Source organism: Saccopteryx bilineata, chromosome 2 (assembly GCF_036850765.1).
Source record: "Saccopteryx bilineata isolate mSacBil1 chromosome 2, mSacBil1_pri_phased_curated, whole genome shotgun sequence".
Lineage (NCBI taxonomy): Eukaryota > Metazoa > Chordata > Mammalia > Chiroptera > Emballonuridae > Saccopteryx > Saccopteryx bilineata.
In genome coordinates, this window is record NC_089491.1 from 352,016,262 (window position 1) to 352,031,344 (window position 15,083).

At 38.7% G+C, this 15,083-nt stretch overlaps 1 protein-coding gene and 1 pseudogene across 5 annotated transcripts in view; one reads left to right on the plus strand and one right to left on the minus strand.

Moving 5' to 3' along the window:
* BCAS3 (BCAS3 microtubule associated cell migration factor) overlaps positions 1–15,083 on the minus strand; it is a 633,266-nt gene that overhangs the window by 260,218 nt on the left and 357,965 nt on the right. The window lies entirely within an intron of this gene.
* The window catches only part of LOC136324737 (reticulocalbin-1-like), a 60,749-nt pseudogene that overhangs the window by 36,161 nt on the left and 9,505 nt on the right, over positions 1–15,083 (plus strand).

The following is a 15,083-nucleotide window of genomic DNA, read 5'->3' on the forward strand; positions in this document are numbered from 1 at the left end:
ACACACACACACACACACACACACACACACACACACAAAAGTAAGGAATGTAAATTTGTGATTCCCACATTGGGCAGCTGCGCAGGTGCCCACTTTAGAGAGTTCTGATTAAAAGTGCCATTTTAACAACTGGTTCGCTGTACTCTATAAAAATTAGGTTCAGTTCTGCCAAACTGGTGTGAACCAGCTGAATCACATCACTGAAAAGATTCAATTATTTGTTAACATATTAAATTGTAATATTGCCTCCCCATGTTTCCCTTTGAAGAGCAGAATCTTAAGTCTCACTTCCCTATAAAAATCATTTTTCCAGCTAAATAATCCAACAGGAAATCATTGGTGGTAAAAAAAAAAAAAAAAATCATAAAATAAAATAAAAGAAATGAGGTCAGGCCCCGGCCGGTTGGCTCAGCAGTGGAGCGTCAGCCCAGCATGTGCATGTCCCGGACTGAATTACTGGCCAGGGCACACAGGAGAAGCGCCTATCTGCTTCTCCACCCTTCCTCTGCTCCTTTCTCTCTATCTCTCTCCTCCCCTCCCACAGCCAAGGCTCCATTGGAGCAAAGTTGGCCCAGGCACTGAGGATGGCTCCATGGCCTCCACCTCAGGCACTAGAATGGCTTCAGTTACAACAGAGCAATGCCTCAGGCAGGCAGAACATCGCCCCTGGTGGGCATGCCGGGTTGATCCCAGGCGGGCACATGCGGAAGTCTGTCTCTCTGCCTCCATGTTTCTCTCTTCAGAAAAATACAGGAAAAAAAAAAAAAGAAATGAGGTCAACGATATATGACTTCTCTTCACATGTTGGGGAGAAAAAAAAATATATCCTAGGTATCGGTTTTAAATAACATTTCAGAGCCTGAAAACGAGGTAGAAGCAGAGAGAAGAATGGGAAGGCTGATTCGATTAGGCACAGCCCTGCAGGAACAAAACTCATTTACAAAACAAGAAAACAAATGGTGACTAGGGTGTATCACCTTCTCAAATTCAAGTTCATCCCATATGAAGACCTAGTTGTGATATAAAAGGAAGTGAGGCTAAATCTATCAGCTTGTGTGCCAATGAGAATCAACCAATGGCCATCCTGACACATGGGCCATTAAGTGGCCACACCTGCTATCTTTATTTAACATTTAATATTATACTTGCAGAGAAAAGAAGCCAAGCTACTGGGCAGTATAGCTATCCTGTGCTAGAAGGACTGGAGACTGGAGAATAAAAAGACTTAGGTAAAGGGTTAGTCAACATCTGATGAGTGCCTACTCTGTCAAATCCACATGGAACAGGACTGCTCAGCGGAGATAAAGAAAAAGATAAGGCCTTTGTACACAGTATGCATTACTGTTATTATTATAGTTGAGTTTCTTAGCTTCATAGGGTACCGTGGTTGCTTTTATACTGAATGTATCAGATAAATCATATACAAAAAACTGTTGGGAAAGGTGTTCATGTGAGAGAACAGGGCCGTCAATGGGCAAGGAGTGAAAAGGAGGGATTGTGTCCCATGTACATCGCACCTAAGGAAATGCAGAGCAGAAAGAATTACGCCTTACTCAAAATGTGGGGTCTTTCATAGTTTTTATCTGTTGGGCCTTGCTTTCTGAAATACACCATTTAAACATAAATGCAAACTGTATTTGACTCCCAATAGCCCATCCACTTATGTCATTGTATTGACAGCAGATGCTAACTATGTGTATATATATCAATGTCATATATACAGATTTCTGAATTTATTTTTGCTGAGAGGATTTTTGGTGTATGTGGGAAGATGCAGCATGTCAGTTAAGGGAAATGTATATGATTTCCCTTTCAAGATTCTACAAAACATATGGGAGCAAGATAATGTTTGTCCTGACCTGCCCAAATCCTGGGAGATCATCTCAGATCCACAGAACATTCCTGAGCACTAGTGCTCACACTGGGGCTTGTGCATTAGCAGATGTGTGAAAATGCATGTACTCAGAGAACTCCCTCACGGCATCACATCTGAAGAAGCTGCTCTACAACTGTTATTCCAGCCAAAAGCTGAGATGATATTTCCAAGTTAAGCATACCTTCTTTTAAGCCAGTGTCTGGACAGAAAAATTCAACTGACGGGTTATTTGGCTCCAAGCCAAGAGGAGCCTGAGTGAACGTCAGACAGATTTTCAGGAGGCCTCCCGTGTTCCACCCCAGTCCTCAAATCGTATCGAAGACTCTAGTGAATTTTTCCTCACACATATAATGATTTCTAGCAAATTTCCCCATTTCAAGCACATCACTGGAAGAGTCATGGGTATTAATTTATTTTGATTAAAATGGGACAGTGGATAAAGTGTCGACCTGGAATACTGAGGTCGCTAGTTTGAAACCCTGAACTTGCCCGGTCAAGGCACACACGAGAAGCAACTAATATGAGTTAATACTTCGGCTCCTACCTCCTTCTCTCTCTCTCTCTCTCTCTCTCTCTCTCTCTTCTCTCTAAAATCAATAAAAAATGTCTTTTGTAAAAAATGGGGTAGGGGTGTTTTTGTTCAATACTGTCCCCAGTTCATTATTTAGGCTATGGCAAAAAAAAAAAAAATGCTGAAAACATTAAGAAAACCAAACTACCTTTGCATACTTTCTTTAAAATTTCCCTTTTAAAAAATAATAGAAGAGTGTGTGTGTGTGTGTGTGTGTGTGTGTGTGTGTGTGTGTGAAAGAGACAGGGACAAAGACAGGGACAGAAAGACAGGAAGGGAGAGAGATTAGAAACATCAATTCTTTGTTGCAGCACCTTAATTCTTCATTGATTGCTTTCTCAAATGTGCCTTGATGGGGGTGGGGGCTACAGCAGAGTGAGTGACCCCTTTATTAAGCCAGAGACCTTGGGTTTCAAGCCAGCAATCTACGGTCTCAAGCCAGCGACCATGGGGTCCTGTCTATGATCCTACACTCAAGACAGAGACCTCGAACTCAAGCTTGTGAGCCCACACTCAAGCCGGCGATCTCAGGGATTTGAACCTAGGTTCTCTGCATCCCAGTCTGAATGCTTTATCTGCTACACCACTGCCCGATCAGGCAAAACAACAACAACAAAAAATAATAGTTTTTTGAGCCTCATAATAGTAACACAAGCTCACAGTAAAAAAGCTTTGGAAAAATTTTAAAGATAAAAATAAAACCTGTCTATAATCCCATCATTTAGAGGTTAGGTACTATGTACGTATTGGTTCGTTTCCTTCTAGTTTCTTTAAAACACATACAACATATATACACATTATGTATATGCATAACTACATTTTTCTTACATAAAACTACAGAGTTTTATATCCTTCTATGTTTATAATGGAAAATTAAAAAGCAGCAGTCACAATCTTAATTAGACAAAAAGCATTAGGAAGGAAAAAAGGACAATTAGAAATGTTAAAGAAGGACACCCAGGTATATTATATTCTAAATGAAGCCATTTTTTGTTTTGTTTTGTTTTGTTTTGTATTTTTCCGAAGTGAGAAGGGTGGGGAGGCAGGCAGACAGACTCCTGCATGCGCCGACTGGGATCCACTCGGCATGCCCACCAGGGGGTGATGCTCTGACTTCCACACGCCAGGCCGACGCTCTACCTCTGAGCAAACCAGTCAGGGCCAAGCCTTAACAGTTATGAATATGTATTCATAATGTAATACAACACTGACATTATATAGCAAAACTACAGAATATAGAAAAATATTAACAGTAACAGCATGAGATTTTAATTCACCTTTCTAAGTCCATGATAGGATATATATGGCATCAAAAGACACATAAGATAATTGAGGTAAATTTTATAAACCTTTAACTTACATCCTGAAAACAGAGACTATATATACATTTTCAGGTGCCCAGAATACCCTAAATTCACAAGACATAATAAGTATTTCTGACGAAAAAGAAAATCGGACCTGTCAATTGCAACATATGGGTCTTATTTGGAACATGACTTCGTTAAATGAGATAATCAGGAAATGTAACATGGATTGGAAATATGATATCAAAGAATTATTGATAATTTTTTTCAGGCACGACAATCCTTTGCTTTTAAAAAGAGTACTTATTTTTTGGAGATAGGTACTGAAATAGTAGTAGATCAAACAACATGATGTCTACAGTTTGCTTTAAAATAATGTGATAGGGTAGGGGGGTAAGATATAAAACTAGTTTGGCCATGAGTTACTAACTGTTGACACTACCTGAGTGTTAGGTGTTCATGATGCCATGCTTTGTAATAAGGAGTTAAAGACAAGAGAGAGCCTGAAATAAATGATATCAGGCACAGAAAATTCTTCTGAGGAATTATGCTTTACAGTCAAGAACTGGGTCTTCATCTGATACTACTTTTAAAACAGACTCACAGTTCCTTCCTTTTTATTTAACCTCCATTCTGTGTAGACAAATATCACAAAATGATAGCAGTTTTTGAATCTAGTGACAGTGTTTAAGTATTTGCTTTGTCATACACTTTATTTACTTGTTTGTTTGTTTGTTTATTTATTTATTTTAGAGAGAGGAAGGGAGAGAAAGAGACAGGAACATCAATCTGTTCCTGTATGTGCCCTTCAGACTGAGGATAAAACTGGTAACCTCTGCACTTGGGGATGATGCTCTAACCAACTGAACTAGCTGGTTAAGGCTGCTTTATTACACTTTAAATGCCTTCTGTAAGTTAGAAATTTTTCATAAAAAAAACTTGCGAAGTACGTATCTATTGCCAAGTTAAAAAAATCATATCGGCAATTCTTGCCTGTTTATTCTTTCAAAAGCACCGAAGAATAATTGCAGCAAGACTCAAATATAATCTTCTGGTATTTTTATTGGGATTAAATGAAAGTTCTGAATTAATGTTGAAATATCTGCAAGTTTTCCTTAGTTTCCTTATTCAAAAACAGGATATATACTTAATTTATGCAAATAATTTTTATCATTCTAAATATTTTCAGTTTCTTGCTGTAGGCTTTCCACATTTATTCTTAGGGTCATTTTTAAGTATTTTATGTTTTCTGGTACTATCATAAGTGAAAAATTTTTAAAGAATTAAATCAGCTAATTAGTTTTTATTGATTTATTGAAATACTTTAGATGTTCTGCATATTTACCATGTATGTGATCAGTATTTCTTTAAAAGTTGATGCTCTTCAATTTTCTAGACCAAAACATTAAATTGTCTACAAAAAGTGATTCTATAATTATATCTCTTCTTTATGTCTTATATATAACTGTATTGTCTGGAGTTTTCAGAGTAACTATATATAGTAGTCACAGCATGATTGCCTTTATCCTGACTGTAGAAGGAATATAAATAGTATTCCACATTAAATATGGCACTGGTGTTTGTTTTAAGATTAGTATTCCTTTTTATTTAAAGAATTCTTTCTACTCCTATATTTCAGAATAAATCTCATAAACAACTGGTGAATTTTAACAAATGCCTTTTCTGCATCTACAGAGATTATCACATTTTCTTATTGGACCAATTAATTTTATATATTTCAATCATACTTTTTTCTGATAGGTGATAAATCATATTTTGGGCATGGTAGATGATTCTCTTACTGTAATGTTCAATTTGGTTTGTTAGTATTTTGTATGAGATTTATAAATCTAAATTAGAATGTAAGATTGATGCCTACTCCTCTTTTTTTCTATATTACATTTTGTTAGTTTTCGTCATATATTTTTTAAATCCCCTTTTACAGGGCCTTAGAAAAGTCTTGTCCTCAATAGGTGTTAAAAAGTTCCTGAATGCTAATGCTATTTATTATGAAATAGGAAAAGGCAGGAGGCCAGAGCCTGCGAGCACAAAGGTGAGATAATGGCTTCCACATCACTTAACCGTCAGCCTCACTTAGTGTGAAGTGTTGTATCTAGAGACAAGCGAGCAAGCAAACATTGAAAAATATATAGAATATTAAAGTAATTGACAAACATGAGAACTGTCAACTTTTGGAAGATAATTTTAAAATCGTACTTTTTTTTTTTTAATGTCAACAGGAATAAGAAATAGGAAATAAGAAAGCCACGTTAGGGGAAAAAAAAACAATATAAATTTCAAATAGCAGTATCAGGAAGATCCTCAGATGTTAGTCCCAACTTTGGCAAATATTATTCACCATTTTAGAGCTCATGGGAATCCTTGGGTTCAATACTAGTTTGCAACAGATTCTGAGTTTGCAACAGAACCTGGAAAAAGAAAATACTTTGGCCTGACTAGTGGTGGTGCACTGGATGGCATGTGGACCTGGAACACTGAGGTACCAGCTTTGAAACCGCAAGGTCGCCAACTTGAGCATGAACTTATTTGGCTTGAGTGAGGGCTCACCAGCTTGAGGAAGTGGTCACTGGTTTGGCTGGAGCCCCATCCTGGTCAAGGCATATATGAGAAGTAATCAACAAACAACTAAAGTGCTGCACTATGAGTTGATGCTTCTCATCTTTCTCCCTTCTTGTCTGTTGGTCTGTCTGTCTCTATCATTAAAAAGAAAGAAAAGAAAAGAGAAAGAAAGGCAAGAAAAGGAAAAAGAAAAAAAAAAAGAGCCTGACCAGGTGGTGGTACAGTGGATAGAGTGTTGAACTGGAATGCAGAGGACCTAGGTTAGAAACCCTGAGGTCACCAGCTTGAGTGTGGGCTCATCTGGTTTGAGCACAGGCTCACCAGCTTGAGCGTAGGGTCACTGGCTTGAGCATGGAATCACAGATATGACTCCATGGTTGCTGGCTTGAGCCCAAAGGTCACTGGCTTGAGCAAGGGGTCACTTGCTCTGCTGTGTAGCCCCTCAGTCAAGGTACATATGAAAGAGCAATCAACGAACAACTAAGATGCCACAACTAAGAATTTTTTTTAAAGATTTTATTTACTCATTTTAGAGGGATGGGGAGAGAGAAAAAGAGAGAGAGAAGGGGGGGTAGGAGCAGGAAGCATCAACTCCTATATGTGCCTTGACCAGGCAAGCCCAGGGTTTTGAACTAGCGACCTTAGTGCTCCAGGTCGATGCCTTATCCTCTGCGCCACCACAGGTCAGCTGCAACTAAGAATTGACGCTTCTCATCTTTCTCCCTTTTGTCCCTATCTGTCCCTCTCTTAGTCTCTGTCACACACACACACACACACACACACACACACAAAATTATCAAATTTAAAAAAAAAATTCTGGTTTTTGGGATAGGTTCTTTATTTTAGAAGGTGTACTACCATCCCTAAGTAATGAAACTTCAATTGCAAGGTATTCAGAACACAAAGGAACTAAAAGGACGCAGTAACTCAAGGTATCACCTACCGTATCAGAGATGATACCAGCTTATCGAGCTAGGTGCTAATCACCGGCTCTATCTATAAAGACCATCTCTAGAGAAGCCTGAGTTTGAGATCTCAGCAGGTGTATTTAGTAAGGCTAAACAAGAAGAGACTAGTCTACAGACTATATTTGTAAAAGAATTAATCCAGAAAGAAAAGAGAGAGAGAGAAACAAAGAAAAAGAAAAGCTGTGGCCATCCTTAGCAAGACTGAAGACTCCACACACACAGCCCATCTCATAGGGCACATTCGGTGGCCATCACTGATTCAGCATTTTTCCATCCCAGTTTTTTGTAACATGTATGAAAAAGAGAAATGGTGTTGGCAAAATTTAGCGTACTTTAATATACACAAAAGATCTAGCTTGGTTGTAACCTTGTGTAATACTGGACATGATATGCTAACATATTGGTAAAGTAAAAGGAAGCAAGGAAGAAATGAAAAATTTAAATTTAAATGTACATACCATTACAGAATGGCCTTCAAAGGTCTAAAATATTTACTATCTTGGCTCTTTAGATAAAAAGTTTGTTGACTCTTGATACTGAAAAAAATCAGGGACAAATTGTTCCCTTGAAGGTGTGTTATAAGAAGATTCTGGAAGGTGGAGAAAACAAAGAACAGCTAGGACCTGCAGAACACAAAAGAACATGCATGCTAAGGTTTTCTTTTGCCTCAAATATCCCAGCCTTGGAGCTGACAAAGCCAACAACCTGGAAATGTCAAAGGACAAAAAAAGACTGAGCAAAAGCCTGATCTCGCTAACGAAAGGAATCGGGCAGCCTCACAAGGCAGAAACTTTCATACTCTAGAAAACACCCCAGGAAAAAAATAATAATGGCCACTGTGGCTCTATCACCACCCAGGCTAGCAAAAGCCAAATGGAGAGCCTAGACTTCCACCACTGTGAGATCACAGTGAGATGCCCAATACCCCCACTGGGGTGGTGTCAGAGAAGGGAGTGAGAACATTAATTCCTACCAGCTGGGAACAAGAACCAGCTCTATGTTCACTGCAGCATTATTGACAACAGCCAAGATGTGGAAGCAACCCAAATGCCAATCAGTAGATTAAAAAAAAAAAGTTATGGCATATATACACAATGGAATACTACTTGTCCATAAAAGAATAAATAAAGTATTACCTTTTGGGTCAGCATGGATGGATCTACAGAGTGTTATGCTAAGTGAAATAAGTCAGACAAAGAAAGACAAATATCATACAATTGTACTTATATGTGGGAGCTAAAAATAAAATAAATAAATAAAACAGTAACAGACTCATAGATAAGTAAACAGACTGACGGTACCAGAGGCTGGGTGGGGTGGGGTGGAGGGGCCCAGTGAAAAAGGTAAAGGGATTAAGAAGTACAAATGGTTGTTACAGAATAGTCACGTGGATGTGAATTACAGCATAGGGAATATAATAAGTAATATTGTAATAACTATGTATGGAGCTAAGTAGGTACTTGAAATACAGGGTGGCAGGAACCACTTTGTAAAGTATATTGTCCATAACAATTAGGGGATATTTTATACCTTCATATTCATTTTGAAATATCCCCTAACTTTTGTGAGTGTCTGACTACTGTGCCGTACACCTGAAACCAATATGGAATAATATTAAATGCACTGTAATTCACCTCCAATACACACATGCAATGTCAGTGCAGAGCAAATAGGAAGCTGGGACGTCTAGCCCTCACCCAGCAGTAAAGAGGTGTCCCTGCTCCTCCCACTCCGTTGCTGTCAGAGGAAGCTGAGGGGAAAGCCAAGGCTTTTTGCATCACCCAGGAGGAATGAGGCCATCTTGTTGCTTTGTTGGTGGAGACCAAATAGGGAACTGGAAATCTGCCCTTTAGAATCCCGACTTTGGGTGGCAACACTGGCCAAGCAAACATCTACCTCCAGCTGGCAGAACCCTAGCAGAACACCCCAGTTTCCCTGCAGCAGTGGTGCCTAAGAAAGCCAATTAAGACAAAAGGTGTAAGACCCAAATCTTAGGGAAATGCCCAGGTTTCAATTGAAAATCATTCAAAATACCGAGAACCAGGAAGATATCAAACAGAATTAAAAAAAAGATAATCAATGGACACTAACACTAAGATAACAAAGATTTAAAATTATCTGGCTGGCCTGACCTGTGGTGGCGCAGTGGATAAAGCATCGACCTGGAAATGTTGAGGTCGCCAGTTCGAAACCCTGGGCTTGCCTGGTCAAGGCACATATGGGAGTTGATGCTTCCTGCTCTTCCCCCCTTCTCTCTCTCTCTCTCCTTTCTAAAATGAATGAATGAATAAATAAATAAATAAAAAATAAAATTATCTGGCAATGTTTTTAAAAATACAATAAAAATCTTTCAAAGAACAATTATGAACCTACTAGAAACAAACAAACAAACAAACAAAAACCCAGAAAGCCTCAGTAACGAAACAGAAACTCTGTTAGCAAAGAAGATTTAAAGAAGAATCAAGTGGAAACTCTAGAATATAAAAATACAGTGTGTCCGTAAAGTCATGGTGCACTTTTGACCGGTCACAGGAAAGCAACAAAAGACAATAGAAATGTGAAATCTGCACCAAATAAAAGGAAAACCCTCCCAGTTTCTGTAGGATGATGTGGCAGCATGTGCGCATGCGCAGATGATGATGTAACACCGTGTATACAGCGGAGCAGCCCACGGCCATGCCAGTCGAGATGTGGACGGTACAGAGGAAAGTTCAGTGTGTTCTGTGGCTCGCTAAATTCGAATCCGTGACCAAAGTGCAACGTGAATATTGGCGCGTTTATAACGAAGCGCCACCACATAGGAATAACATTACTCGGTGGGATAAGCAGTTGAAGGAAACTGGCAGTTTGGTGGAGAAACCCCGTTCTGGTAGGCCATCAGTCAGTGACGAGTCTGTAGAGGCTATACGGGATAGCTACCTAAGGAGCCCTGAAAAATTTGTGTGTGAGCCCATATCGAATTGCACTAAATAGATATGAAACTGGGAGAGTTTTCTTTTTATTTGGTGCAGATTTCACATTTCTACCGTCTTTTGTTGCTTTCCTGTGACTGGTCAAAAGTGTACCATGACTTTACGAACACACTGTATAATAAACAAAATTAAAAATTCAGTGGGTGTATTCAATAGCAGAGTGGAGGAGAAGAATCAGTAAACTATAAAAGAACAACAGAAATTACCCAATATGAAAATTATAGAGAAAATAGGCTGAAAGATTAACAGAATCTCAGATTAGTGGGATTCTAAAAATGGTCTAACATTGGGTCATAACGAGCCTGGAAGGAGAGGGAAAAAGATGGGGCTTTAAAAGAGTAATAGTTAAAAACTACCCAAATTTGCAAGACATAAATCTCTATAAAGAAGCTGAGTGAACCCCAAATGGAATACTCCCAAAGAACCCCATGAATAAATCTTGAAGGTAGTCAGAGAAAAATGACACTTCAGCTGAAGGGGAAAAACACTTCAAAAAGCATAGAAGCTCGAAGAAGCGTATACAATATTGTTTTGAGTACTGAAAGAAAGGAATTGTCAACCTTGAATCCTGTACCCAGAGAAAATATCTTTCAGAAATAAAGGGGAAATCAAGACATCCTCAGATAAACAAAAAAGAAGAGATTTTGTTGCCCACAGACTTACTCTAAAGAACAATTAATGGAAGTTCTCCCAACAAAAAGAACACAGTAAAAGAAGGAACTTACAAACATTATAAAAACGAAAGAAAATGTTAACAGGCCCTGGCTGTTTGGTTCAGTGGTAGAGCGTCGGCCTGGCATGTGGAAGTCCTGGGTTCGATTCCTGATCAGGGCACATAGGAGAGGCAAACACCTACTTCTTCACTCCCTTTCCTTTCTCTTTCTCTCTCTCTTCCCCTCCCACAGCCATGGCTCAGTTGCACCAGGTTGGCCCCAGGCACTCAGGATGGCTCAATGGCCCAGCCTCAGGTGCTAAAATAGCTCAGTTGCTGAGCAACAGAGCAACGACACTAGATGGGCAGTGCATTGGCTGGTAGGGGGCTTGTCAGGGAGTCTGTTGCTCTGCTTCCGGCTTCTCACTTAAGGAAAAAAAAGGGGAAGAAAATGTAAACCAAACTACTGTATGGGTAAGTAGGCTTTCGTTAGGCTCTTGAGTTTTAGTTATGTTTAAGAGTTAAAGCAAAAATTGTAAATGTCACTGATGTGGTTTAAATTTTATAGAGAAAATATTTAAGATAATTATACTATAAAAAAAGAGGGTAAAGGGAGGAATGGCTTCATTGAAATTGGGAAAAGACAACACCAGACTGTGATGTCATGTACAATATAATACACCTAGAGCAACCATTCATAAAACTATAGAAAGTGGAATAGGAAACACTACAGATACATCAAAATGGAATGTTATAAAATCTTCAAGCAACCCTTGAATAGAAAATCAGGTGGAAAAATAAAGAAATAAAAAATATAGAGAACAAAATAGAAAATAAAAAACAAGATGGCAGACTTAAGTCCTAACATATAAATAATTATAGTCAATGTAAATCATCTACAAACACCAAATAAAAGACAGATTGGCAGGGAGAACCAAAAACATGACTCAACTATATGTTATCTATAAGAAAGTCCTTTCAAACATAATAATATACACAGGCTGAAATAAAAAGTTGGAAAAAGATATTAAAAAGAAAACTCCTGAAGGTAATGATAAATGGATAATTAATATTTTTTCAATGCTCAACCTCAAAAGTAACCAAATAATAAATAAAACTTGTTTATTCTTGTTCTCTTTTTTGTGATTTTTTTTTTTTTTTTAAGCTGGAAACGGGGAGAGACAGTCAGACAGACTCCCGCATGCGCCCGACCGGGATCCACCCGGCACGCCCACCAGGGGCGACGCTCTGCCCACCAGGGGACGATGCTCTGCCCCTCTGGGGCGTCGCTCTGCCGCGACCAGAGCCACTCTAGCGCCTGGGGCAGAGGCCAAGGAGCCATCCCCAGCGCCCGGGCCATCTTTGCTCCAATGGAGCCTTGGCTGCGGGAGGGGAAGAGAGAGACAGAGAGGAAGGAGGGGGGCGGGGGTGGAGAAGCAAATGGGCGCTTCTCCTATGTGCCCTGGCTGGGAATCGAACCCGGGTCCCCCGCACGCCAGGCCGATGCTCTACTGCTGAGCCAACCGGCCAGGGCCTTTTGTGATAATATATATAGGAAAAATTGCCATTTAAACCATTCTTTTATATTTTAAAATTTGAAATATAACCGAGATGGCATTAATTTCAGATGTATATATTGTGAAACGATCACCACAATAAGTCTAGTTAACACCCATCACCACATCAAGTTACAAATATTTTTTATCACGATGAAAACTTCAAGATCTACTGTCTTAGCAACTGTCAAATAATCAATGTATACAGTGTTATTATATTAACTACAGTCACCATTACATCCCCAGAACTTGCTCATGTTATAATTGTAAGTTGGTACCTTTGACCACCTTCACCCATTTCAGCCCCTCCCCAATAGGAGTTATTTTTCTCTTAAGATTCCAGTTGTGAGAGCATGTGGTATTTGTCTGACTTGAGGGCATAATGCCCACCAAGGCCTACCCATGTTGTCACAAGTGGCAGGGTTTCCTTTCTTATGGCTGAATAATATTCCGCTGTATATATGGATACACTTTTTCTTCACTCATCCATCAGTGACACTTAGGATGTTCCCATGGCTTGGCTATTGAAAATAATGCCGCATTGAACATGCAGGTACAGGTCTCTTTTCGAGTTACTGTTTTTGTTTCCTTAAGGTAAATACCTAAAAGTGGAATTTATCATATGGTAGTTCTACAGTCTGTTTAACTTTTGGAGGAACTTCCAACTGTTTTCCAGTGTCTGTACCAATGTACATTCCACAATTACAGTTTACATTGCACAAGGGTTCCCTTTTCTTCACTTCCTTGCCAATGCCTGTTATTTATTTTTTTTTCATTTTGATGACAGCCATTCCAACAGGTGTGAGGTGAGGTTTCATTGTGGTTCTGATTTGCATTTCCCAGATGATTAGTGATGTTGAATACCTGTTCTTGTACCTGTTGGCCATTTGTATATTTTGTGGAAAATGTCTTTTTAAATCCTTTGCCCATTTTTAAAATAAAATTGTTTTTCACTGAGTTACATGCATTCGTTATATATACTAGATATTAAGACCTTATCAGATACATAATTTGAAAACATTTTCTCCCATTCCATAGTTTACCTTTCCATTTTTATATTTATATAGTTCCACTTATTTTTAGCTTTGTTGCCTTTGTTTTGGGTATCAAATTAAAAATACCACAGTCAAGATAGATGTCCAGGAGCTTTCTGTCTATATATATTGTATTTCTAGGAGTTTTATGCTTTTAGGTCTTTTCTTCAAGACTTTAATCCAGTTTGAGTTAATTTTTGTGTGTAAGGTTTAAGACAGTGGTCCAATGATCCCAGCACCATTTATTGGAGAGATTATCCTTTCCTCATTGTATATTCATGGTTCCTTTATTGTAAATTAATTTACCATATATGAGTGGGTTTACTTCTGGGCTCTCTATTCTATTCCATTGATCTATACTTTTATGCAATATTATTTTGATTACTATAGCTCTGTAGTATAGTTGGAAATCAGGAAACATGGTGCCTCCATGCTTTGTTCTTCTTCCTCAAGATGGCTTTGGCTATTTGGGTCTTTTGTGGTTCCACACAAATTTTAGGATGGTTTTTGTCTTATTTCTGTGAAAATGCCATTGGAATTTTTATAAGAAATGCATTGAATCTGTAGATTACTTTGGGTAGAATGAACATTATAACAATATTAAATCTTCCAAAACAGGAGTACACAGTATCTTTCCATTTGTGTCTTCTTCAACTTCTTTCATCATTGCCTTATGGTTTTCAGTGCACACGTCCTTCACCTACCTGGTTAAGTTTATATCTAGGTATTTTATTCTTGTTGATTTAACTATAAATGAAATTGTTTTCTTAGTTTATCTTTGTGATAGTTCCTTATCAGTGAATAGAAATACAAGCAATTTTTGTATATTGACTTTGTATTCTGCAACTTTATTAAATTTGTTAGTTCTAAAAGTATCTTGGTAAAGCTTTTAGTGTTTTCTACACATAATATCATGTAAACTACAAATAATGACAGATGTACTTCCTCTTTTCAGGTTTCAGTGCCTTTTATTTCTGTGTCTTAACTAATTGCTCTGGCTAGAACTTCCAGTACTATGTTGAATAAAAGTGGCAAAAGTAGGCATTCTTGTCTTGTTCTTGATATTGGTAGAAAATCCTTTGGCTTGCCCTGGCCAACTGGCTCAGTGGTAGAGTGTTAACCCAGATGTGAAAGTCTCAGGTTCAATTCCCACCCAGGGCACACAGGAGAAGCGTCCATCTGCTTCTCCATCCTTCCCCCTCTGCTTTCTCTTTATCTTTCTCTTCCCCTCCCACAGCCAAGGCTCCACTGGTGCAAAGTTGGCCCAGGTGCTGAGGATGGCTCCATAGCCTCCGCCTCAGGCACTAGAATGGCTCTGATTGCAATGGAGCATCGCCCCCTAGTGGGCATGCTGGGTGGACCCCGAATGGGCACATGCAGGAGTCTGTCTCTCTGCCTCCCCACTTCTCATTTCAGAAAATAAATAAATAAATAAATAAATAAATAAATATATATATAAAGCAAATCTTTTGGCTTTTCAACACTGGCTCTGATTTAGCTGTGGGCTTGTCCCTTACGGCCTTTAATATCATATGTATGTTGCCTCTATGCCCATTTTATTTAAAGGGTT